The 25,178-nt window shown below is 40.6% G+C and overlaps 1 protein-coding gene across 4 annotated transcripts in view; it reads left to right on the top strand.

Annotated features, from left to right (window-relative positions):
- Positions 1-25,178, top strand: part of MYRIP (myosin VIIA and Rab interacting protein) — a 220,453-nt gene that overhangs the window by 41,151 nt on the left and 154,124 nt on the right. The gene's annotated exons all lie outside the window — the stretch shown is intronic.

Below are 25,178 nucleotides of genomic sequence, written 5' to 3'. Positions count from 1 at the left end.
AACTTGAATAATTGGCTGATATCAGAGGTCCGCATTTTGACCTCTAGTTGTTAAAGATGTCACTTCTGGGGAAGGGGGGGGAGGAGGAAGCTTAGTTGTGCCACTGTGCTTTATCTAACAACTGTTTGACTGCCAGAAATAGCAGAGTTAAGCTACTACAGCAATATTTACCTGGGAAGCTGCTGAACCAGTCAATGGGCAATTGCTCAGAGCAGTCCATATACTATTACATTTTAATCAAGTTGGAAGATGCTCACTGCTTCATAAAACTTGTTGCCTTTGTTCCGAGTGAGAATGGCTCAACTTTATCCTCAAGGATGTCTGACCATGGGGGGACCAGTGGCACCCCAGACAAAGCTCACACAGCCCAAATCAATACGCTCCACACCTTACTCCTGACTAGTTGCAACTCCTGTTTGCAAAGAAAGGAAGAGTAGAGATGGCCACATCTGTGCATCTTTGTGGTGTTCTATGGGTTAATAATCACTCCTTCACAGGGACAGTAAACATCCTAGCTCCTCCACATGAATCCAGTTATTGCATAATAAGTTGTTAGTGTGTTTAGTCTTTCCACGCCTAATTCACAGGACTAGTCCCATAGTCTCTGTATGTCTAAGTAGTGGTTGCCTTGAATGTGACCATCAGCTTCTGTTCATGTTAAGAAAATTGTTTGTTTTCTATAGTTTAGTTCTCTGTTCTTCATTCAGATACATTACGTGCAGATATCTGAAGATGAAGAAACTCTACCCATCTCTTTTCCTAGGATGAGCAGCGGCACACTATCCATTGCATTGAGAAGCTTTGTGTTGAGGTTACTGACCTGAAAAAAAAATAAATGATTGCAAACAGAAACAACCCAGAATAAACCAAATGGAACCAGTTGCAAAGTAGCTTTCTCAGCCCAGGGCTTCTGTATGTGACAAGGAGGTCTACTGGCAGAGGCATGAATTAATAGATGCAGTACTTTTCTTGTACCATCAGTAATATTTCCTTGAATTCTCTCTTACTTTTTATAATACTTTACTTCATTTAAACACTTTTTTTTTTTTTTTTTTTCCCCTACCCAGGACTGTCTGAAGAGAGCTTAAGGAGGTTAAATAGAGGGACTTTCTCTGGCTCATTTGTGTGGCTGGGTTTATTTTACCAGACAGGCACACCATAGTCAGCAAGTTCTGGGCATCTTGCCTGTTCTGTACAGCTAGATGTTATAGCAAGAGGAGGAGGAAGGGGAAGGTGTTGTAGGGTGCTCACAGAAAACTGATCAGCAAGATTTTCCTCTTCTAGCCGGAGATGAAAGCTTCAGTGAAGTGCTACAAGAACTGAAGTTTGTCTTAGCTCATGATGGATGTTCTTAGGGTAGTAAAGTGGAAACTGTTTCAGAGCTAATATACCAGCGGCTTTTACAATATAGCAATTGGTTGCATGGTAAATTAGTTTCACATAATTCTCTAAACAAAACGGCATAATGAATGTGTGGAGAAAAGATCTGTGTTTTATTGTCTGGATAGTTCCATAGATCTGTTTCAAATCTAATGTGTGAACTTAAACCATAGATAGCAGTTCAGCTGCTGGCAAAATTTAACTTGTTATATCTTTTGAGAAGAGTTGTAGCATTACCAATCAGGAGTACAAGGTTGCATTTGGGGTGACTCAAAAGCCCTTACTATTTTCTTATATATTTTAGAGTAAAACTTGTGTGCATGCTGTTCTCTTTCCAGTAGTATGGTTTTGTCATCCTTTACATGGGTGCTATGTAAATACTAAAGTGAGATGTAACACATCTAAGAAACCACACTGATCATCTGCATTCTTTTTTTTTGCTGCAAAGCTGTGTTGAGTCTCTCTGCAGTGAAGAATTTTAGCAGCAGTTCTCCAATTTGTATCTTTCTTCCCACTTGGTGTTGGTGTTACCAGACAGGCTCTTGCATGTTTTGTGAGAAATAGGTTGGGTAAAAATAGTAAGATAACAATAAGATAACTGCATATAAATAGCTGTCGATTAGCGTGGTTGATTTGTCATGCCTTGCTGCTTGCTATCAGTGCAGCTTCCTTGGTTTTGTTTTTTTTTTGCCGTGGCTCTGTCTGATATCAGATTAATAATATTTACTGTTCTTTGTTGCTTGTTCACCCATAATCTTTCTATTTTGATTGTGTTGGTTCTGTTCCTTGGCAGTAGCGTTATATCTTTATTTATTCCAGTGTTGGTATTCAGAGCCATTTAGGCTAAAATTGCAGCACTGACTTCTAAATAGGCAGTCTTGGTTTTCTGCTGTGAACCAGTTGACGCAGGCAAACAAGGAAGGTCTGGCATAAATAGGAAGATGATTAGTTTGAGTTGCTTGGCAAGTACTCTCAGCACTGGGCTGTGATGGTAGAGCCTTATGTACTTCACCTCTGTTATACAAGCTATGCAGGCTGTCTGTTGGCTACTGGGATATTAGTTACTGGAGCTTCTTGTTAGAGTAAATGTACTGGACATACTACTGCTTTGTTTTCTCATGGACAACCTGTTCTTAGTCTTTAATTACAGAATTTGTGTTCCTTCAGTGTGTCAGTCAAGGGGAAGATTAGATTGTTTTGAGGCTGGAACTTCTAATGTTTACTTCTTTATAATTTCTGTGTCATATCTGTGCTTTGCTTTTTTAATCGACACAGCAGAGGAGAGCTTACAAGGGTATGTAAGGCTGAATGTTTGTGAGGTAGCCCTCTCTTTGCACAAATAGATGTCTAAAAGAGGTTGCCATCTTTTGTTTGTTACCATTTACTGCCAGCGTGTTCGGTCTTCCAGGCCATAGAAGTATGTCCTCGCCATCATGAAACACATTCCTCCTTTGGTGTTGTTTTTATAGGTACTGTTATATTTAAAAATGTGCTAGTCCAGTTGTTCCAGATTCGGGCTGCTGTGAAGCATATAAGATTAGGTAAGTTTAAATATGAAGTAAGATGATCATTTTAGCAGAAGAAAATTGATAGATGTTTTCAGCCTTCTATAAAAACAGTGATCTGTGTGGACAGATTGAAGGTCAGCTGCACTAATAGTGAATTTAATATTTAAAACAGGTATAAAAGGAGAAAAGACAGAGGGGTGGGAAAGGGGCCGAGGTGGGCAAGGTTCAGTGGGGCAGGAACCTCTGGGTGCTGAACAGAGGCTTTTCTACCAGTAGCTCCTTTGCTTTAGAAGGCTGTGGCCTAAGCCACGAGTTATCTTGCTATAACAACTGGCTGGCAAACACTCCTACCACTGAATTCTGAGTAAGTCATTTGTGTGGTGGTAGTTTTGTGGTAAGCCTTGGAAACTTGCGTTGGACCAGTTTGAAAAGCATTTCTGTGGTGGTTGCGGATGTGGTTTTGTCTTATTTAAGCCACTGCTGTTAATCACCTGGGAAAATGGATTTACGAGGAAAAATTACTGACCTTCTGGTACCATGTGAACATATCATCACAAAGTGTTATTCTCTTCATGTACATGGTACATGTACATGTACAGGGAATGACTGGAACAGCATTAGGGAGGTGTTACGAGTCACCCACAGGCTGAGAACATCTGTATGGTTTGCCTGATACTGTGTACTTTTTTAGCTAGTTGTTTAAGATCAGTTTTGCTGTCTTTGTTTATGCAGTTTCAGCTGTGGTAAAGATGAACTTTGCTGATTCACAATCAAATCTCCAGCGCTGGTTGGTTTGCTTGCTTTTTTGTAGAGGATATTAATGCACGTGCTCACCAGAGGGCCTCCGACGTTCTGATTGTTGCTATTTTTTCGCATCCAGAAGTTTGATGAGGAATTAAAATAGAGCTTTTTGTAGAACAAGATTAAGCATTTTATATAAAGAGTTGTGTGTTTCTTTTTTTTTTTTCCCCTGCCTTCATCCTTCTGTTTCTTTCATGGTGCAGCTCCTTGGAGCACAATTAGGACTGTGAAGAGTCTTCCTAAGAAACTAATTCTCCTCTCTGACCATAATGAGAAACCAGTTGGGATTCTATTTCTTGTGGGATTACAGTAGGCTTAGGTGTATGCACAGTATGTGTCATGGGTCTTGTAGTGGATAAAATATTAAACTCCTTGCAACCTCTGTTAATAGAAGTGTTGTCTGTATGAGTCATATCAAACAGGCAAAATACTGAGCAGACATTTGGGTAGCTATCTGTTGATTCTGCTTATCAGTTCTTCCTTCCTGTGGCAGATGTCTCAAATACCTGAGTAAAGCAAAATCAAGCTATCCTTCTTCCCACTTCTCCTCCAGTCCAAACAGAGGCCTTTGAAAGTGATTTTCCTGGTGAGGGAAATTGGTTTCCTTCACAGGCTCCAGACTTCCAGCAGGTGAACTTCTGATCAATACCCTGTTCAAAGCATTTTCCTAAGGTCAGTCTGCCTGCCCTTTCCTCCTGAACAGGCTGGGGAGAGCACAAGGAGGGCTTCTGTCCCTTGCTTCGATATCTTATAGCAGGTAGGTGCAGTTCTGGTTCCTCTGCCTGCTCATTAACCCCTTGAGGAATCTGGAGACCATTACCACTTAATGTCTGTTTCTGCTCATTGGCTCTGAGAACAAGGCTGCACACAGCACTAAAAAAAAATAATGGTTAGCACTTATTTATGAGCTGTCCTGACACTTTCTCTTCCCAATGGCTTAAAAAAAGAAAAAAGCTTGGACTTACTACTCTGAGGGAGGATGTTCTTTGGTATTCCCAACTTAACACAGCTGCATACTGCTCTAACGCAATAGTGTGCTGAGATGTCATAAGCTTAGTACTCATCTGCATGAATTTATTTTTGAGTGCTATGAATGATTCATCAGAATTGTAGCTGCAACTTAATGTTATTTTGCTACTGATTTTGTTTTTAAGACGTTACATGGGACAGTACTGCTTTAAAGATTCGTTAACAAAGCTTTCTTGCTCTTAATTTCATTTCTAGATGATCACCAATTTTATCATGTAATGTTTCAAGGTTAAAAGAAACCAATTTCTTAGCTAACATAGACTGTCAGCATTGGGTTGTCAATAATTTCATCTGTTACTGGTTAGTCTCTGCTGTTATTTTGTAGCCCTCTCTAAACCCCGATGCTTCATATTTTAACAGAAATCCTTCAACAGTATTCTTGGTTCAGGTTAGGTTACTTAGGAAAAAATAGCTAAGGACCTGGATGGATTCTGAATAAAAGCCAAGTAGCTAATGCTTACCTTGGCTGCAAAATCAGTAAGGATGCACTTTAAAATGCATTTAGAAACTGTTGCTTGTCATTAATTTCCAAAAACATTGATCTGAGAATGCTGTTTGCTGTCAAATAAGTGCTGTGCTTGAAGTTATGCAAAGAAGTAGGAGTCTCAACAGTGATGCAGCACAGCTATTTGTGTGTGGTGCTGCGGTGTTTGGTTTGGAGTCTGCATCTGTTCTTTCTGAGGTTTGCCTCAAATTCTCTGTTCTAACACTCCATGGTCCTGGTGCAACAGTGGCTTCTAAGTGTGTTTACGATGCAGCCCTAACTGAAAGAGAACACTGGTGAACCAAGTGTCAATTAATACAAGACATTATGTTTATGAAGAAGTGCAAAAGGGAAGAAATTCCAGTGAGTCTTTAAGAAATCAGTATGGTTTGTGCTGAACTGGAATGGTCTATGTGCATACATATAAAAAAGAAGGCACTGTAAGGTTGTTGAGATGTAAAATTATTGCATGCTTTTTGTGGTAATTTGGCCTTCATCATAGGTTATGACTACTCAAATTAACGGCCATCATTTCACTAAAAGGAGTGTGCATGTCTAGTGATAATGAATAGCTATAATGTAAAATCAATATTTAATCTCGGATATCTTCTGTATGAGGAGTCTAAGCTATTAAACGTGACTTGTAGGAGTAATATCTCACCTGAGTAGTCCTGCAGTAGAAGGCAGAGACACACTCCTGGGTATGGATTTCTGTCTGTACAGGAATCACAGTGAAAATAGTTGCTGAAAATGCTAAATCTTTTGTGTGCTTTGCATGGGAAATGTTTCAGCTTTTTTTTTTTTTCTTCTTCGGAAGAAAGTAGATACTAGTCTTATATGTTATTCAATATTAATTTATTGGAAGTCTCTTTATTAGTGCTAATCATATAAAGTTTGGAAATGACTTCTAAGATATTCTAGTTCAACAGTGCACCTACCACCAGTATTGCCCTCTAAAGCATGTTCCTCAGTTCCACATCTATGTGTTTCTTGATTACTTCCTGCAGTGACTCCGGCACCTCCCTGGGCAGCCTGTGCCAATGCCTGAGCACTCTTTTAGAGTTGTTTTTCCTAATATCCAACCTCAGTGCTAGTTCATGGGAAGAATGTACAAATGTCCATGACTTGATACAGGGAATCTACTGAGGAAAGAGGTTGTTGAGGAATTCACGTGTTACGGGCTTCTAGGATTGTCTGTTTCAGTCTGTCTGAATGCCATCGGTTTCTGGAACCTGTTTTGGATGTGAGAATGAGTGTTATGGACCTCTTGAGTTTGGTCTCTCCCATTGCCCGCTTAAGTCAGAGCTGCTGGAAATTGTGAACTACTTTCTTTCCATTGTTTGCCTAGAAGAAAGTTCAGTTCTTGGTATTTATGAGCATGTTCACCTTGTGAATTCAAAGGACTGCCACGTAACTTTGGGAAGAAAACAGAGTTAACTAGAGTAAGGGGTGTGTTGGAGAGAGCTCAGCATTTTTCTTTCTAAATGAAACTGCTGAATGGAAATGGAATTTACATGTGTGGGAGAACTACGAAGATGTCAAAACACTTTATTAACGCTTTCAAAATATTATTTCAGAAATGTCTTTGAACATGCTTGCTGACGGTAGGTACGCTTGTTGGCTGCCCATATGGAATAAAATGGGTTGACTTTTGTTGCCTTCGTGAAAATAATTCTAGAAAGTAATGTAAACGAAGAAGTAGATCTTTTGCATTTGTAATATTTTAAATGTGCTAACATCAGTTGCTGCCTCAACAAACAACGGTGCAACAATTAATATACCACAAATCACTGTCGTAATGGGAGCTACCTCAGTATATGTTTCTACGTTACCATGATTGTGGGGTAACCGTAATTAAGGGGTAAGGTGTAAGGAGCTTGATGTAACCTGTATGAAAGATGCATAACATCTCCTTTTAGATAGGAGAATGTAATCTATATAATACTGTCACTTATAAGGAGATCTCTTCCTTATTATATCGTTTGTAAATATTGTCAATTGATTTGACTGCTCTGATATTACAGGCAGGAGCAGTTAGTATGAATGGAACATAGGCTTGTATTTCAGTTATACTTAATCGTCTAGATGAAGAAAAACTTAATTTCTTATTAATTAAAAGTAGTGTGAACTTGACATGCTTTACTTGTTCAGTCTCTTGCGAACTGTTCTGTGATGCTGACATAAATCTAGTTGGTCAATGAGCAGCTTTCTTCAATGGTAGGTGATGAGTCAGTGTGAAATGGGAGGTGGATTTAAGTCCAAAAAGAAGCCCTTAAGCAGTCTGTATATCAGTCCAGGACTGGTGGCCTCTCTGTGCCTTATCAGGCACAGTATAATACCCTGACCGTTGCTTTTCCTTCCATCGTTTGGACATTCATTTCTTTTGCCTTTTAAAATGTTACTTCTGGTGTTCTATGCAACTCTATTGAATCAGCACAACCATGCTGGCATCAGAGTACCAGAGCAGGTAAGAATAGGAGGACAGCCTTGGGAATAAGAGATTTATCGCAAGTTAAATGCCTATCCTTGCGTTACATGAATGTGGGCCCTACTTTTCATTTTGGAGAGATAAAACTGGAGATCTGGACAGTTAGCTTGGAGTCACTCCAGTGGCTCAATTTCAGGGAGACTGGACAACTAGATTGATTTACCATTTCTGTGTTAAGAACAGCATAAAAGGCCATCCGTTGGGTGGTAGGCCTGTCAGCTGCAACAGGGACTTTTCATGGCTTAGGCTAAGTTTTACAACACTTTGTAATGCTGATCGGGGTTACCTGACACAAAGGAGATTAGGAAAAGAGGGGAGGAGGAGGAGGAAGAAAAAAATATCACAGAAGCCACTATTATCTATTGAAATCAAAGGCTGATATTGGGTTATTTTTCTTTTTTTTTCTCCTCACTTATGTTTTCATGATTTGGCTGCCCCTAGTACGATTTATGAATCTAGCTCAGTTGGCTTTGTGTGGATAAAAACACCTCTTTAGTCTTAGGAGTTTTTGATCACTCACTCACAAGTAAATGCTTTCATTTTAGGTAACAGTAGGTAGTGCCGAGGATTTCAAGTCAGAACGTGCTTTGTATCTGTGAATAGTAAAATCCAAATACTGGGGCACTATGACTACCTAGATACATAGGTGTTTAAGTCTTTACATTTTGGGAATCTGGACGTATCCCCAACCAAACACAGGAGATGCGGAATGTATAGAGAACCAGACTAAATAGCTTGTCTTAGAGATGCTAATGGAAATGAAGTTTTGTGAAGTGGTCATTAAGTGGGTGACAGGAATTATAAGCACTGCATCATTTCGTATGCTGCCAGTCTTGAGAAAACAGATCCTTCGTAGGTAATCTGTGACTAGAAAATACGTCGTGGATTAACAGAAGTTATATTTTAATGTTGACATTATGACTTTTTTTTTTTTTTTTTGGATATGTGAATGCTGAGGAAGTTTGAAGAGATAATCACCTTCTCAGGCCTCTCCATTTCAATTTGAGTAATTTACGTAGAGAACAGATTTGTTCTGGCCCTCTACTGAAGGTGAAGATTCTGGTCCTCACTGAAAACATGTGAAATTTAATAAAGGGATGATTAAATAACACCTTTGATTCCTTTGCATCCCTTAATAGTTGGCCAATAGTATAGGTAAAAAACTGTCTTGTAATCTTGAATGCTGTTTATGAAGGGCCCACATTATTTGCGCTGTGCTTCTAATGAGTTATACTGACTTGAGAGGTAGCAATGGAGGACAGCCTTTTTCTTTGTTAACAATAAACCCTTTAGCTGCATAATAGACATTATTGGTTCATTTCCACCATTACTTCCATGTAAGATATTCTCTGTAGGAGAGGGAGTGACCTAAATTAGAAAGCTGTGTTAAAAATAAGCTTGAAACAGAGAATCATACTGGGATGATTTGCCTATCATCTTTCATTGCATAGGGTCATGTAGGTAGCTTTTAAAATCAAGGTATTGTGGTACATGTTTCTAATGCCTTGAAAGATTTTGATTTTTAGGGATATTATTTCTCTAGAGAAGGTTTCTGAAGAGGCTTCTTCATTTGATTCAAGTGCTGAATAGATCTACCTTCTGATACATACATGAATATACGTGCTGTAAGAGTCTGATTCCTTTTTCAGCTCCTTTCATTGTCAAGTATTTCATTGCTTTGCAAAGCTTTAAAGTATGTCAGGTGTTCATTTTCCTACCTGGTTTGTAAGCTGTTATTTATCGATGAGTTTAGATTTGATCATACCTGATATATTTCCTTGAAATCATAGTTAAGGTTTGCTTTAATTCACAATGAAATGCTTAAAAGATTGCACATTGTTTTGGTTCTTGTGTTTGAGACAATAAATAATCCATTTCTATGGCCATAATAAATCACATTGTAGTTCATCACAGAGCTGTTATGTCGTTATTGTTTCCATTGCTGATCTCAGGAAGGACAGTGTAATTATTATTTTTAAACAAAGCTTGTACTTAGCACTGACGGTAGGTATAATAAAAAGCAGATTGGTTTCATGACAAGAACAATATAGCATATGGCAATATGGTTACCAATTTACTCACCTGTTTTCATGAAATCTAGTGGAGTTACCCCCAGAAACTCTCTGTAAGGGGAGCCTAGCACAGTGCCACTCTGCAGATGCATTTGTATGGCAAGCAGCGATTGTGAAAAGCAGAAATGATTGATGTTTCTTAAGAATGAGAACCCAGATGCCACTTGCACACAGAACGTGGGCTGTAGGAATTTACTTCTTAGGCTGGGAAGCAATCTCTTGCACGAAGCTTGTGTCACTGTGATTACGGTATCCTGCCACTTCTTTGGCTCATGGGGCATGTAGTGGGAGGAGAAAATGTGCTTTTACCTCACTGATGTGTCTTTGTGTCTGCATAGATAATATGAGTTGGAGTCTTGAAGCTCTTATGTGGGGGGTCAGGATACAATCCAAAATTCCTGACTGTCCTAGTCCGGGGAAGAAATGAAGGTATCTTAACAGCCCGTGAGTGAGAATTAGCAAGGTGCAGCAGGTATGATCTTATTTAGCTAAAGGGGACCCTTTAATGTACTCCTGCCTCAAAAAGTGTAAGTATAGAAATGCTTACGTGAAGTTACTGTTTCTTGGTGTTCTCGTATCAAATGTGTTTCCTGTTCCCTTAAAGCCAACTCTATAAACTTGACCACTGCAGCAAAGGTTGTGTGGAGGTCTTCTAATTTCATGCCTTACTGCTCTCTTAAAGACCCTGCAGCATTGGTGAGATGAGAAGTATTGCTTGTGCGGTGTTTCATTGCTAGTAGAGCTGCATGATTGTAATTAGTTTTTTTTATTATTATTATTTTTTTTTTTTTCCCAAGATATTGCACAAGAAGTAATAAAACAGTCTGTGTTTCAATTTAGCGGTGTTGTGTCTTCGGGGCTTTTGAGGAATAACGAGTTATATACTGATTTTCATCAAGCAAGTGTGTCCGGGAGAGAGTCTGCAGCTTAAAATAAATAAAATAGTTGAGACTTGTTTCAGTTCAAGTTAACATTTTTGAAGCCATCATCCCACAAACACATCCTTAATGCCAGAATTTTCACACTTTAGGCGTACTGAGCCTTTTATTTGAACTCTTAGTTACAGCTGACTTTGTTTTCATTTTCTCTGAGTTAAATACAAATCAAATACAGTTTTCTGTGTCTGGTAGCTAAAGTGAAACCAACTGTGTCAAAGTCTTTAGCTTTAATTAGCAACTTGCATCTTTAATAGTTGGTTAAATTTGCAGTTACACTGGATTATTGCTTGCCCATCTATTTTCAATTGTCAATTGAATGTTAATAATAATGGATTGAATGCACATGATGGGCAGAACTCAGTTTTTCCCCTATTTTAGTAGCATTGATGCAGAATCTATCATTAGCTTTTGTTGTGAAGTAAGCTTGGAAGGATTTTGCCTGCTGATGTTCATCTTCGTGCCAGTAGCAAACAAATGAACAAAGAAGACAGACCCATCTGATGTTACAGATTGTGCTATAAATTCTTTGGCGTTATGTTTCCTATTTGTGAGTTCATCCAGAGAGTTTGGTAAGCAAATATGTAAAATGTGGTTTCTGCTTTTTGTGTTTCTGAACACTGATTTTTGACTGTGATTGGTAATATCGTGTCCATAATAAAATGTCTATACGATTTGCAATCTCTTTTTGTATGAAAATCGCAACTGGTGGCATGTTTAAGTTTAGAGTGTCTCTGTTAACTGTAGGAATTTCTCATTTCATCATATAGGTTTATTTTATGATTACATATAGCCTATAAAGTTCAACTTTCCTTTATTTGGAAGATGTAGTAAGATAAGATTTCTGGAGGTTTTTATTTTTGTAAACCAAAAAGTGCGCTGCTCTTCCTTCCTTTTGCCTCCCACTCTCTCCCAGATGCGCAAAGGTGACATTACTTCCTTCTCTGCTGTTTGCAGTTCGAGGCTTCCTGTATTCCTATTATGGACAAATATAGGGTTTAGACACCTGGAGTACACCTGTACTCATTCCAGGAAAAAAAAAAAAAATAAAAAAAATGCTTGTTATTTACTTACCAAACCTAGCAATGTAGTATAATTGTATTGACATCTGATGCTGAAGCAATGTTTCAACATTCTGTGTAGCTGTTGTCTGCTATAGGAAGATGCAAGGGTTCTTACCTGCCTAGGGGTTAATATTGTAACAGCTCTGTTGCTCACATGAAAAGAATGTGAAAGAAACTTCAGATGGTTGAAGTCTTTATCGTCACCAGGCAAATGGACTTTTGAAGTTTATCTGCTTATATAAAGAAATGGTTTACAGCTTGGTACAAGGTGCCTAAAATCCTCTTACTGCTCTGGCAGTGCAAAGGCATCCACTTGAATGCTCTTGAAACATTGCCATGGTCAGTTTTCCATCCTGACAGGAAAGAGGAGAGCAACCAATCTCCTAGTCCAAAATGCTGTTCCAGAAGGAAATCACAGCTCTATTCAGTCAAACATGTCTTCCTGTAGTTTGTGCCAGCTGGTCTGGCATTGCTTCTTTAACCCTCAACACTAAAGAAAATAAATACTCATAAAGAATTTGAGAGAATAGTTTGTAATAATGAAGAGATGGGAGAACCTGCTTGTCTCTCATCTGCCTCTACCAGTGATGTGATGTTGAGTTCACTTGCAGAAGAGAAGCCTTTCTTCCAAAGCTTTTGGTTTTCTTTGCAGATTAATTTGCAGTTGCAATGAGTGGAAGATGTAGGTGGTATTCTTGAAGTGTAGCAGCACACTTCTGTTTGGAGCTTTTGCTTGGGAGAATGACTACTGTAGGCACTGAAGGCTGATGAGCTTGAAGTCACTTAGTAGCGCCATGCCCTACCAGTCTGACATACGGTCTCAAGGCTGAAAGCAGCGTATCTGTCTTTGTGGAGCAGTACAGATGTGACTGTGGTGTTACTGTAGTCAAGCAGACCTGTTGTGCCTCTCAGTGTGCTCCAGTGTAGATACAGTCCTGTCAGGAACATGGACGAAGTAAGCAGAAAAACTGGCCTTGTGACAGAGCCAGCCACGAGCTTCTGTAATGTTTCCCCATAGATATATTGAAAGAAATTCTATCATGCAGTCTCGTTAGCTCAGGTATTGAAGATGTTGCCTGTTCTCCAGTTTCTCAAAGGCCTCTGGTTAAAATGATAGGTGCAAAATTCCTTTTATTTGTCTTCTGAAGGTCAAGAGTTATTTATCTTCCTCCTTAATTCATAAGGTAGCATTCTCTACTGCGTATGCAAAAACTATATTACTTGTCCCTTAGAGTATTTGGAGGTGTATGTTATAGGTCTATAGGCAAGTAGGACTTTGTGACTTAGGAATCTATATTTCATCTTTCAAATATACTCAGAAAATATAGTGCAATTCCCCATTTTGTTATTTGAATTATTTTGTTCCTATGAAAGTTGCAGTATGTCACGATTTTAAACAACTGACCTCTGATTTAATAAAAGTGAACTTTGTTGTTAAGAATCTAAACATTAAACATGGCTGATGTTTTTAAAAAATGTTTATTTTTGCAAGCAGCATATGCAAATTTCTGTTAATTGCTTTAGCACAATTAAATCTAACAGCTGTAGATCACTCCTTTAACTAAAGGGTCTGATCTCTACAGCATGTTAGGATTGTGTTTTAGTTTGGTGGACTTGGCAAAATCAAAGTAATGTGATGATAAATTGTGTCCAGTATATTAAGCTTGTAAGTATGTTAGAGCAGCCTGGTGCAGAGTCAAATCTATCTGTGTTACTTAAGGTTTGTAAAATCCTCTCTAACAGTTTTAATCGTGCTTGAGGGACCATAGGTGACAGGGGCTTTGATCAGAGGGAATTTTAAAAGGATGCATTGTTTTGGGACAATGAGCTTAATCCTAGTTGTGTAACATTTGTTTCCCCAATTCCCTATGACTGATTTTTTTTATACCAGATTTTTTACAACACCCATTCCAGTAAAGGACTTTTCTAGAAGAGCTTTGTGGTTACCACAGTGCGGTATTTCACAGGATAAAGGCAATTTGCACACTTCAGAGATGTCAGCATAATTCCTTTCATTTCAATTTCTATCTGCTACTATAGCAGTGCTGCTTTGACCTCGCATCTTCAGATACTCAAAAGTTCTTCAGATAAGTCATGTGTGCTGTGTATGTCTCATTCTTCCCTATTTCTGTCTGTCTACCACTCCCACTTGCTTGTGGTTTTGCAGCTTGCTTTGTGGTGCTTTTTGACATGACTGAAGGAACAGAAAGAGGGCTGAGTCTCTCTAAGAGCTAGACGTCCCTTTCCTACTGTAGCCCAAGATCAGCCCTGTGATGCATTATAAAATAAGTGCTCCATTTCAGTGTGAATTTGGCTGTCCTCTTGGCTTTCATGTTTCTTGCACCAATCCGGCATGGCTTTAATTTTGCTCTGCCTGAGGGGCATCTGAGGCAGAGGGACTGGTTTACTTTTGAGCGTCTCAAGACACACTCTGAAACTAACAGAGCATTGATCATGCTGTTAAGCCCAGTCTGGCTCTGAACTCTTCTGCTCCTCAGAGGTCTCCCAGCTAGTTACTGACCATTTATGCAGGAATTTGAAACAGGACAAGATTGTAGTAGATTGAGAAGAAGGTTGCAGAAGGCCTTAATGAGTGAGCAAGGAGCAAATGGAGAAACTGTAATGGAAGAAGGAAGTTAATGAAATGTGGACAAAGGGTCTGGCCACTTGGAAGAAGTACAGGAATGTTGTCTGGGCAAGCAAGGATGCAATGAGGAAGGCCAAGGCTCATTTGAAACTAAATCAGGAAAGGGAGATCAAGGACAACAGTAAGGGCTTCGTTAAGTACACCAACATCAAAAAGAAGAGTGGGGAAAATGTGGACCTGCTGCTGAACTGGGTGGGTGTGCTGGTAACAGGACTCTGAGAAGGCAAAGTTACTAAATGCCTTCTTTACTTCAGTCTTTACTACTAAGACCAACCTCGGGAATCCCAAACTGTGGAGATAAGAGGGAGAATCTGGAGAAAGGAAGACTTCCCATTGATCAAAGAAGATCTAGGTAGAGATCATCTAGGCAAACTCAGTACATACAGTGGGCCTTGGTGGGGTGAATGTACGAGTACTGAGGGAGCTGGCAGAAGTGATTGCCAAGCTGCTGTCTGTCATCTCTGAGAAGTCATAGAGAATGGGAAAGGTGACTTGAGGACCAGAAAAAAACAAATGCCATTGCAGCCTTCAGGAAAGGGCCAGAAGGGGGTCCCAGGACACTACAGGCCAGTTAGCCTCACCTCTGACCCTAGGAAGGTGATTGAACAACTTATTCTGGATGTCATCTTCAGGCAAGTGGAAGAAAATGTTATCACGTTCTAATGTGAATTCAACATGGAGAAATCATGCTTGATCAACCTGGTAGCCTTCTAAGATGTCATGACTGTCAGGGTAGATTAAGGGAGAGCAGTGAATGCTGTATGTCTTGACTTCAACAAGGCTTTTGACACTGTCTCTCACAGAATCCTCATAGGTAAGCTCAGGAAGCATAGGTTAGATGAGTGAAACTCAGTGGCGCAGTCCAGTTGGTGTCCTGTAGCTAGCAGTGTCCCCCAGGGGTTGGTACTTTGTGCAGTCTTGTTTGACATATTCATCAATGACCTAGATGAGCAATAGAACGAGCAAGTTCATTGGTGATGCAAATCTAAAAGGAGTGCCTGACACAGCAGAAGGCTGTGCTGCCATTCACTAAGACCTGGGCAGGCTGGAGAGTTGAGCAGAGAGGAACCTAATAAGGTTCAACAACGGCAAGTATAGGGTCCTGGGGACCCAGACCGGGGGGCAAATAACTGCATGCATCAGTATAGGCTGGGGGCTGACCTGCTGGAAAGGAGCCCTGCAGAGAAAGACCAGTGTTTTCTGATGGGCAACAGGTTGGCCATGAGCCAGCAGTGTGCCCTTGTGGTCCAGAAGGCCAAAGGTATCCCATAGTGCATTAAAAAGATGGTGGTCCCTCCTGCTCTGCCATGGTGAGGCCATATTTAGAAGTCACAGAATCACAGAATCACAGAATGACCCGGGTTGGAAGGGACCTCAAGGATCATGTAGTTCCAACCCCCCTGCCTAGCAGGGCCACCAAACATACGCCTTTACTAGATCAGGTTGCCCAGAGCCCTGTCCAACCTGGTCTTGAACACCTCCAAGGACGGGGCATCCACAACCTCCCTGGGCAGCCTGTTCCAGGACCTAACCACTCTCCTAGTAAAGAACTTCCCCCTAACATCCAACCTAAATCTTCCCTCTTTTAACTTAAAACCATTTCCCCTAGTTCTGCTATTATCAGCCCTTTCGAAGAGTTTGCTCCCCTCCTGGGAGTAAGTTCCCTTCAGGTATTGAAAGGCTGCAATGAGGTCACCCCGCAACCTTCTCTTCTCCAGGCTGAACAAACCCAACTCCCTCAGCCTGTCCTCATAGGGGAGGTGCTCCAGCCCCCTGATCATCTTCGTGGCCCTCCTCTGGACCCTTTCCAAAATCTCCATATCTTTTTTGTACTGAGGGCTCCACACCTGGACACAGTACTCCAGATGGGGCCTCACAAGAGCAGAGTAGAGAGGGACAATCACCTCCCTATCCCTGCTGACCACCCCTCTCCTGATGGAGCCCAGGATCCCATTTGCCTTCCGGGCTGCCAGAGCGCACTGCTGGCTCATGTTAAGTTTCTCATCTATTAGGACCCCTAGGTCTTTCTCTGCCGAGCTGCTCTCAAGGACAACTCCTCCCAGCCTGTACGAGTGCCTGGGGTTCTTCCGGCCCAAGTGCAAAACCTTGCACTTTGCCGTGTTGAACCTCATTAGGTTCACCCGAGCCCAGCTTTCCAGCCTGTCAAGGTCCCTCTGAATGGCATCCGTTCCCTCCACCGTATCGACTGCACCACTCAGCTTGGTGTCATCAGCAAACTTGCTGAGGGTGCACTCCATTCCCTCATCGATGTCATTAATAAGGATGTTAAAGAGCACCGGTCCCAAGACAGACCCTTGAGGGACACCGCTCGTTACCGGCCTCCACCTGGACATAGAGCCATTGACCACCACCCTCTGTCTGCGGCCTTTCAACCAATTGCTTATCCATCTAGTTGTCCACCCATCAAATCCAGTTCCCTCCAATTTGGAGATGAGAATGTGATGGGGGACCATGTCAAAGGCCTTGCTCAGGTCCAGGTAAATGACATCGGTCGCCTTCCCTTCGTCCACCGACGCCGTCACTCCATCATAGAAGGCCACAAGATTAGTTAAGCATGACCTTCCCCTGGTGAAGCCATGCTGGCTGTCTAGGATCACATGCTCGTTCTTTATGTGATCAAGCATGTTGTCCAGGAGGATCTGTTCCATAATCTTCCCAGGCACGGAGGTGAGACTCACCGGCCTGTAGTTACCCGGGTCCTCCCTGCTCCCCTTCTTGTAAATGGGAGTGACGTGACCCTTCCTCCAGTCATCCGGGACCTCACCTGACAGCCACGACTTCTCAAATATAAGTCTATCCCCAGTTCTGGGCTCCCTGGTTCAAAAAAGGACAGAGATCTCTTAGGAGGAGTCCAGTGGAGGGCCACAAGGGTGACTGAGAGCCTGGAGCGTCTCCTGCATGAGGAAAGGCTGAGAGACCTGGCACTGCTCAGCCTGGAGGAGAGAAGGCTAAGAGGGGATCCTATCAATGCTTTTTAAGTATTTAATCAGCAGGAGTCAAGTGGATGGGGCCAGGCTCTTTTCAGTGGTGCCTAGTGACAAAAAAGGGGCAATGAGCACAAGCTGTAACATAGGAAATTTCAGATGAAGGTGAGGAAGTACTTCTTTATTGTGAGGGTGACAGAACTGGCTGCCCGGAGTGGTTGTGGAGTCATCTTCTTTGGAGATATTCAGAAGCCACCTGGGTGCTTTCCTCTATAACCTACTGTAGGAAACCTGCTTGAGCAGAGAGTTGGACTAGATGATTTCCAAAGGTTCCTTCCAAACCCTACGATTCTGAGAAGAAACTGAGAAGCAGTTAAAGCACCCTGAGCAATAGCACTGATCCTTGTCTAATAGACTTGTAAACTTAGCTGAGCGCATGCTTGACCTGATGAAGGCACCACAGTTCTGGGTGTACAAAGACCGTATAAGGCTTAACAGGGTATGGCGACCTGGACTGAAGCCTCAGCTTTTCTGGGATTGTTTTTTTAGCTTCATGGATTTGAGTTAGAACACTGTCTTTTTTTTGAAATAAGCTTCTGTGTCTGGTTTAATGGAGGTTTGTTCTTCTGTTTGCTGTTTGTAGCATTAGTAAAGCCAGGATTTGCAGGTATGAGCTCTCTGGAACTGTGCAGCTTTAATCCTGTGTGGACCCTTCTCAGCAAAGCATGAGATGACTACTGTTCCTGCCTCGGCTAATGCTGTTGTGTTAAAACAGTGGGTACAATACTTTACAACACTGAATTATTTTTTATGTATTAAAGAAGTATGTGTCAATAAACTGCCAGCTCTATTTCTAATTTAATGGAATAATATGAATACAAATGTTTTTTTGTGTGGATTGCCACCCTCCAAATTAGGAATATTCAGCTTAAAAAAAGTATTTGAATGGAAGTTCCTGGCAGAAAGGGAGAAATTGTCAAGCCAGAATGGTTTCTTTGAGATAATGGGCAAAGGTTGACAAGTTTGGCTGTGCTAAGACTGCAGAAGGGAAAAACAAGGCAAGTGAAGTTCGTGGTGCATACAAATGTATCCCTCTGGAACATCTGTGCGTCTAGCTTTCACGCACTTAATGCAGGTGCTAACAGTTAGAAATTGAGTCAAACAATTGGGATTATAATCATAAGACAATGTGAAGGTTTTTCATTATAATTATTTTATTTTGTTTGTTTTTCTTCAAGGGGGATCAACTGCTGCTGCAGCAACTGACTTTAACTGAAAGTAATTTTGTATGTCTGCTTTTCTACCTTCTTTAGTTCTATCCTATTTTGCTACCACGATGACTTGTATCACCTCTCACTCAGAAATCTCTGTATTGAGGGTTTTTTTTTCTCCCCATTTTAACATTTACTGCATCAACATGCAGTCCTGTGGGGGGAAAAAAATAAGGAAGATGCTGAATGATATTGATGATGCGTTATATAGTTTCCATTATATTGTAAAGAAGCCTGAAATTTGAAGGTGCTGCATCTTTTGGGGTGTTTCTTTGTATTTGTGCCTCTGATCTTCATAAAGTTTTAATCACGCATTACACAACTCAGGTTGTTTTGGTCAGCATATCTGTTGCCTTGGACTTCTGGAGGGTAGACTTCAAACTGTTCAGGACAGTTCAGGGCCACTGAGATGAAGTTTAACAGGACTAAGTGATGAGTCCTGTTCTTTGGTCACAACAACCCCAGGCAACGCTACAGGCTTGGAGTGACTGGAAAGCTATACGGAGGAAAACAGTCTGTGAGCGCTTGTCAACAGCCAGCTGAACATGAGCCAGCTGTGTGTCCAGGTGTCCAGTAAAGCCAATGGCATCCTGACTTGTATCAGCAGTGTGACCAGCAGGAGCAGGGAGGTGATTGTCCAGCTGTACTCAGCTCTGGTAAGGTTGCATCTCTAGTGCAGTGTTCAGTTCTGGGCCTTTCACTATGAGAAGAGCATCAAGGCCCTGGGGCATGTCCAGAGAAGGGCAGTGAAGCTGTGAGGAGTTTGGAGCACAAGTCTTATGGGGAACAGCGGCTGAGGGAGCTGGGATTGTTCAGTCTGGAGAAGGGGAGGCTTGGGGAGACCTGTTTGTTTCCTTCAGTGACCTGAAAGGAGGTTGTGGTGAGGTGGGGGTTGGCCTCTTCTCCCAGTTAACAGCTATAGGACAAGAGGCTGTGGACTCAAGGTGCACCAGGGTGGTTTCAGGTTGGGTATTATGAAGAATTTCTGCTCCAAAAGAGTGGTGAGGCATTGGAGCAAGTTACATAGGGGAATTGATGGAGCTACCTGGAGGTTTTTAAGGAGAGGATAGATGTGGTACTTTGGAACATGGTGCACCAGGGTGGTTTCAGGTTGGGTATTATGAAGAATTTCTGCTCCAAAAGAGTGGTGAGGCATTGGAGCAAGTTACATAGGGGAATTGATGGAGCTACCTGGAGGTTTTTAAGGAGAGGATAGATGTGGTACTTTGGAACATGGTTTAGTGGGCAGTATTGGTGGTAGGTGGATGGTTGGACTAGATGACCCTAGAGATCTTTTCCAACCTTAATGGTTCTGTGATTCTAAGCTGTCACTGCATTGAACTTACCCTTTACCATATACTATTTGTGGTATTCTTTTTGAAATTGAAGTGATATGCGTATGTGCTTGTAAAATGTACTCTAAGCTCATGTTCTCTGTGCTTCTGTTTGGTATGTTACGTTTTTCATACTGTGTTACTATGGTTTGAAGTTGGTTTCTGGCACAAGTTTACTTCCAGCTGGGTTCCAGCATTGTTTGCTGGATAAAATCTGATAAAATCTTTACACTTTCAGGACTGCCTTATCATTGGTGTTTGACAGCCTCCACCCTCAGCTAACAGCTTTCAAATGCAGTGTTCTCTGGGCTTGACATGTAGTGCTTCACTGACGTCTGTGAACCTGAAGCATCCAGATCTTGTTTTCAGAACAGATATATTGTGAGTGACAGGCTGTCCATAAGAATATAGGTTGTTCCTTTAAAAGCTGCTTGGAACAGGTTCAATGCCCTGGCACAAGTACCTCTGTGAGAAATAATTACAACTCAGAGTTGAATTAGAAGTTGTTGCTGACCAATAGATGGAGGACATGAGTTCTGAATTTGCTTCGTAGCACTTCCACTAAACTTTGAACCTTTTATTTTAACTAAATGTTTGGGAAATGCATTAAAGGATAGCAAGGACTGTCAAAATAATTTGAAGTTTTTCTAGTAAATTGAAGTGAGTGCTGTGGTAACTCACAGCAGGCAGAGGTACAGTAATTTTTTTGATGGGCATTCAACCTTCGAACGCATCCAGTAGAACTATTATCTGACAGTTCTTTTAAGAACTTCAGCCTCATTGCATAAAGGCCACAAGAGTAACAAGTGATTTGATGATGTGGGATTCCTTAATCTCCTCAACAACAGCCCAGTTTGTGGTGTTGTTCCCAAGGCAGCTACAGGAGGAGTAGCTTCTAGCCACCTTTGTGCTGAGTGGGTTCCAAGTGTTGAACTTCTTGCCATGGTAGTGGCTAAAGCTACTCTTACAGCTTAAATGAAACCTATCTGTTTGTACGTTTCTTTGTAATTTTCTGTCTTGATTCACAGTGCACTTGACCAGTTGCTTGTGTGGTGTAGCAATACGCAGCTTGATGCCCATTTGAGTACAGTTTCCCTCAGAAGCCCTCTTGCTATGCACATGTGGCTCACTGATGTGGTCAGTAGGGCCTGCACCATTTGAGTCTGTGAAGAGTAGCTTTGGCAGCACAAGCAGTATGTTGTGCCTTGTGCTACTTCATAGCAGCGCAGGCATGACAGGAATAAATGATTTCTTTTTTTTTGTCCATTTTAAAATTTATGAGTGAATGGATATCCTTCAGACTGGAAGTATCAGGAAGCAGATCTCTTGAGTAAGAGTGTGCCTTTTTTTCCTCCACCCACCCCTCCTAGAAGTAATTTTTCATTGAGTAGCTGTTCTTTTGGTCTGTCTGAAGCTGACGTATTATTCGTAAAGGCTAGATTGGTTTTATTAAAGATAACTCTCTTCAGATAACATAGAATAATACTCATTTATGAGGTGCAGGTTCTTCATGTTCCTGGGGAACTGGTCATGAACAATAACTCTGGTATTGCAGGTTTTCTCTTTGTTTTCAGCTATTATTTATTTACTTATTTATTTAAGTAGAGCTTGTCCACAATAGAAAGTGTCTTTTGTTCTACTTTCCAGTTGGTAGGAGGCATCCAGAAAGTTAAGTGAAGGCAGCATAAGGCGGTTAGCCAACTTGAGAGGTCCAAGATTCCTTCTCAGGTCCTTGAAGGAGATCTTTAGTTCAGGCTTAGTCTGTCTTTTTAAACTAATGAGTATTGGGAACACTCTCATGTGAGTAATACTGATAGCCCGGTGCTTATATGTTTCTCTACCCTATAATTGACTTCTGATTGAATTCAGACTTCTGATAGCAATAACTCCGGACAACAGTATGGAAAGCAAAGAAAGCTTCACGATGGAAGCATCAGGAGTCAAAATACCAGAAAGGTCAGGATTACTCTGAATATATGGGAGGTCTCAAGAGCAAGTTGAAGACGCAACATGGGATACTGTAATTAAAAGCTGACTCCTAATGTATTAATTTATGGCACTTGTTTAATTGTGCAAGCATGAGTAGTGCTACTTTTTTCAGTGAAACTTTCATTTGCATTTAATTGAAAGTAAAAATGAATTTCATTGTTGGGAGCAATTTACTCATCATCATCTTTTCCATGCACTACACTCGGTAAATGAAGCCAGAGATGCTCCCTAGCCTTGCCTCATTAAAAGATTGATTCCAGTGTCTCTAGCTCTTATTCTCTTCCTGAGAGTTGAAAGCACACCATGCTTGTGGTATATGACACTGGCTCAATGAAGAGATGGATCTGTAAATGCAAACTCTGAGACTTCAGAAATGTTTATATATTTTCTTTTTCCTAAAAATCTTTGGCATTATTTACAGATAGCACTTGGAGAATAGCGTATCCTGTACAGATTGAATTGTATGCAAGAGCTGATGAGTTTGACCATAAGCAGCAACATGTTTTAGGTGATTGTACTGAACTTCTCATTAGTTTCACATAAAGCTTTCCTCTAAACCTGTTGCGCGGCTGCTCCAAAAGCTTTGATTGAATGCTTCTGAATGCTTGTTTCTAGGTCTTCATTCCATTAAAAAAAAAAAAAAAAAAAAAAAAAAGTTTTAACTTTTTGTATTTACAGAGGAAGGAATCATAATACTCAGAACTGCACAATTGAGATGGATGGCTTCATGTAAATGCAGTTCAATATGAAAACCGATGCATTAGATTTACTGGTTTAGGTGCATTGGAGTACCATATTATAGCTTTGTTTGTGTGCTGGTCTTGTCTGGGGAGAGTCTCATTTTGAAAGAAGCCTGGTCTATGCTTGCCCTTTTAGTTTTGAGTGGATGTCTCGTTCTCTGCTATTTTGCAGTGGGTAACAATTGTCTGGTAAGAATTTCATATTCCATTTTAATTAACCTTGCTGGAGGTTTATTAATGAGTGTGCTTATTATTTGATATCAAAACACAGTAGGAAATGGGAGATTTGTTGACTTACTAAAACAAATTCCAAACCATAACTTCATCCTTTTTAGAATATTGATCTAATATTGTTAGTTCTTCAGAATTTTCCCATCTGTTTGTATTGAGGGTGGTTCTAAAGGACATTGCATTGTTAAGAGCTATAACTCGGCATTTAAGAAGATCACTGAAATGTGAACAGTTTATGCAGTTTAGCCTGCAGTTTATTCTGTAAAGGTAAATTGTATTGGTACTTCCTTACTCAGTTAATATTCACAGAGTAACAGAATGGTTGGATAGGCCCTCTGGAATGAAATGGTCCAGCACCTGCTTCTTCATTTTAAAGAAGAATAACAGGGGGGAGGGTGAGGAGAGCGTGGGACAAGGCAGACAGTCCTCAGTGCTTGGCAGCATTTATCCAGTTTTCAAAAGTTTCTACATTTAAGTTTCGATATTATGCAGACTAAAGCAATGGTGGTCTGTTTCTGAAGCAACCTGTGGTAATAAATGTGCTTTGAGAAGAAAAGACAAAGTAAAACTCAAGAACTAACTGAATGCTAACCGCAAATAGGGTCATTGTTGGCTGTAAATTCATCTGTTCTTGATCTCATCCAGCGTGATGACTTAATTCTCTGCATATGACAGACACATACAATCCTCTTCAGTACTTCCATTGCTTTTGCTTGCAGAAAGTCCTTTTGAGATACTAATGCATAATGTCAAAATATACTACCTAAAGAAAATGAAAATAGACTCTTTTGGCTTGGGTAGAGTTGTTTGTTGTTGGTCTTGCTAATCAGCTGCACTTGTGTGTCTTTTTTTATTAGTAGTTTGTTTTGTCGTGGTCTTGGCTTTTTTTGTTGTGTTTTCATTTTCTAGGTTGTACATCTTTTGATGGCAGAAAAACAGTTCAGTTCCACTGATAACTGTGAAAGAAACTGTTTGCTGGGTGCTTGATCTGTTATGATTTAACAGGAGCATTTGTGCCAGACAAGTATCAGAATGAAGTTTATATGCCAAGTCTGAACCCTGCAGATCACGAAAGAAGCAGTAGTGAGAAGGGTGAATAAGCTGAGAGTTTTAATACAAATATGGAACTTCAGTACATATGTAGTGCCAAACTTTTAACACGCAAATGAAAATTTAAGGTGTAGAAAATAGTCATTGAGCCATTTTACACTCCTTCTTTAATATGAGATCAAAGAATTCTCTTAAGAGCATGGATATTCTTTACTCAGAGGAACATAGATCATCGTTAGATGTACTCAAGGACAGCTTGAATGGGGCCCTGGACAGCCTGACCTGCTGGGTGGCAACCCTGCCCATGGTAGAGGGTTGGAGCTTGATAGTCTTTAAGGTCCCTTCCAGCCAAAGACATTCTGTGATCTGTGTTTTACCTAATTTAGCAAAGCAGTACCAACCCTCCCTATGTTTAGCTTGCATGCTTGATTTATTTATTTATTTATTTTCCTTCCATAGACTGACTCCCAATTTGCAATAATATAAAAGTGTTCCGGGCTTTCGAGAGGATGACTTACCAGACTAAGCTGTTGAAAAACAGCATAATATGCTTTTGAAAGGAAAACTGATGCTTGAATTTTCTTCTAATCTTTCTTAATTAAGCAGAGAAACACTTTGCATTGTTAAGTCCGTATGTAATCCTAGGATTGTTGTATAATAAACACAGAATTATGCTTAACTCGCACTCAGCAGTAACACTAAGCAAGTTTTGTAGTGTTAGCTATGTCATTGACTTCAGCATGGCTGATTTCTGTTTATTTACTAGCTGTCACTATAATCCCTTGCTGGAGACTGAATAATGATAGCTGTTGAATAGAAGGGCCTCTTTTTATCTGCAAAGCAGTTTCAACAGAAGAGATGATGGTACTGTTGTACCCCTTTGTCTTACCTTTGTCTTGTATATTAGTGTTTTGAATGACAAAATGTGATTTTAATTTACCAAAGAGAAAGGAGCAACTAAAAATGGAAGTGTTTGGATGCAAGATAAAGGCTATTGACTTGAGTAAATGTCCCACCAGATAAAGGAAGAAGACTGAAAAGATCTCAGCTAACCAACCAAACCAAAATTGAAGACATCCTTCAAAAATTCCAAAGAAAATAGAAAACTCAAATTCTCTCCATATTCTGATACATAAGAAGAAGAAATGAGCTGCCAGGGAGCCAGCGAAGCTAGTAATACTTAGGATTAAGAAGAGGGCACTACTGAAGA

Source organism: Excalfactoria chinensis, chromosome 2 (genome assembly GCF_039878825.1).
Source record: "Excalfactoria chinensis isolate bCotChi1 chromosome 2, bCotChi1.hap2, whole genome shotgun sequence".
In the NCBI taxonomy this organism is placed as follows: Eukaryota; Metazoa; Chordata; class Aves; order Galliformes; family Phasianidae; genus Excalfactoria; species Excalfactoria chinensis.
The sequence above is the reverse complement of the archived record's forward strand: the minus strand, read 5'-3'. Positions and strand labels throughout refer to the sequence as shown.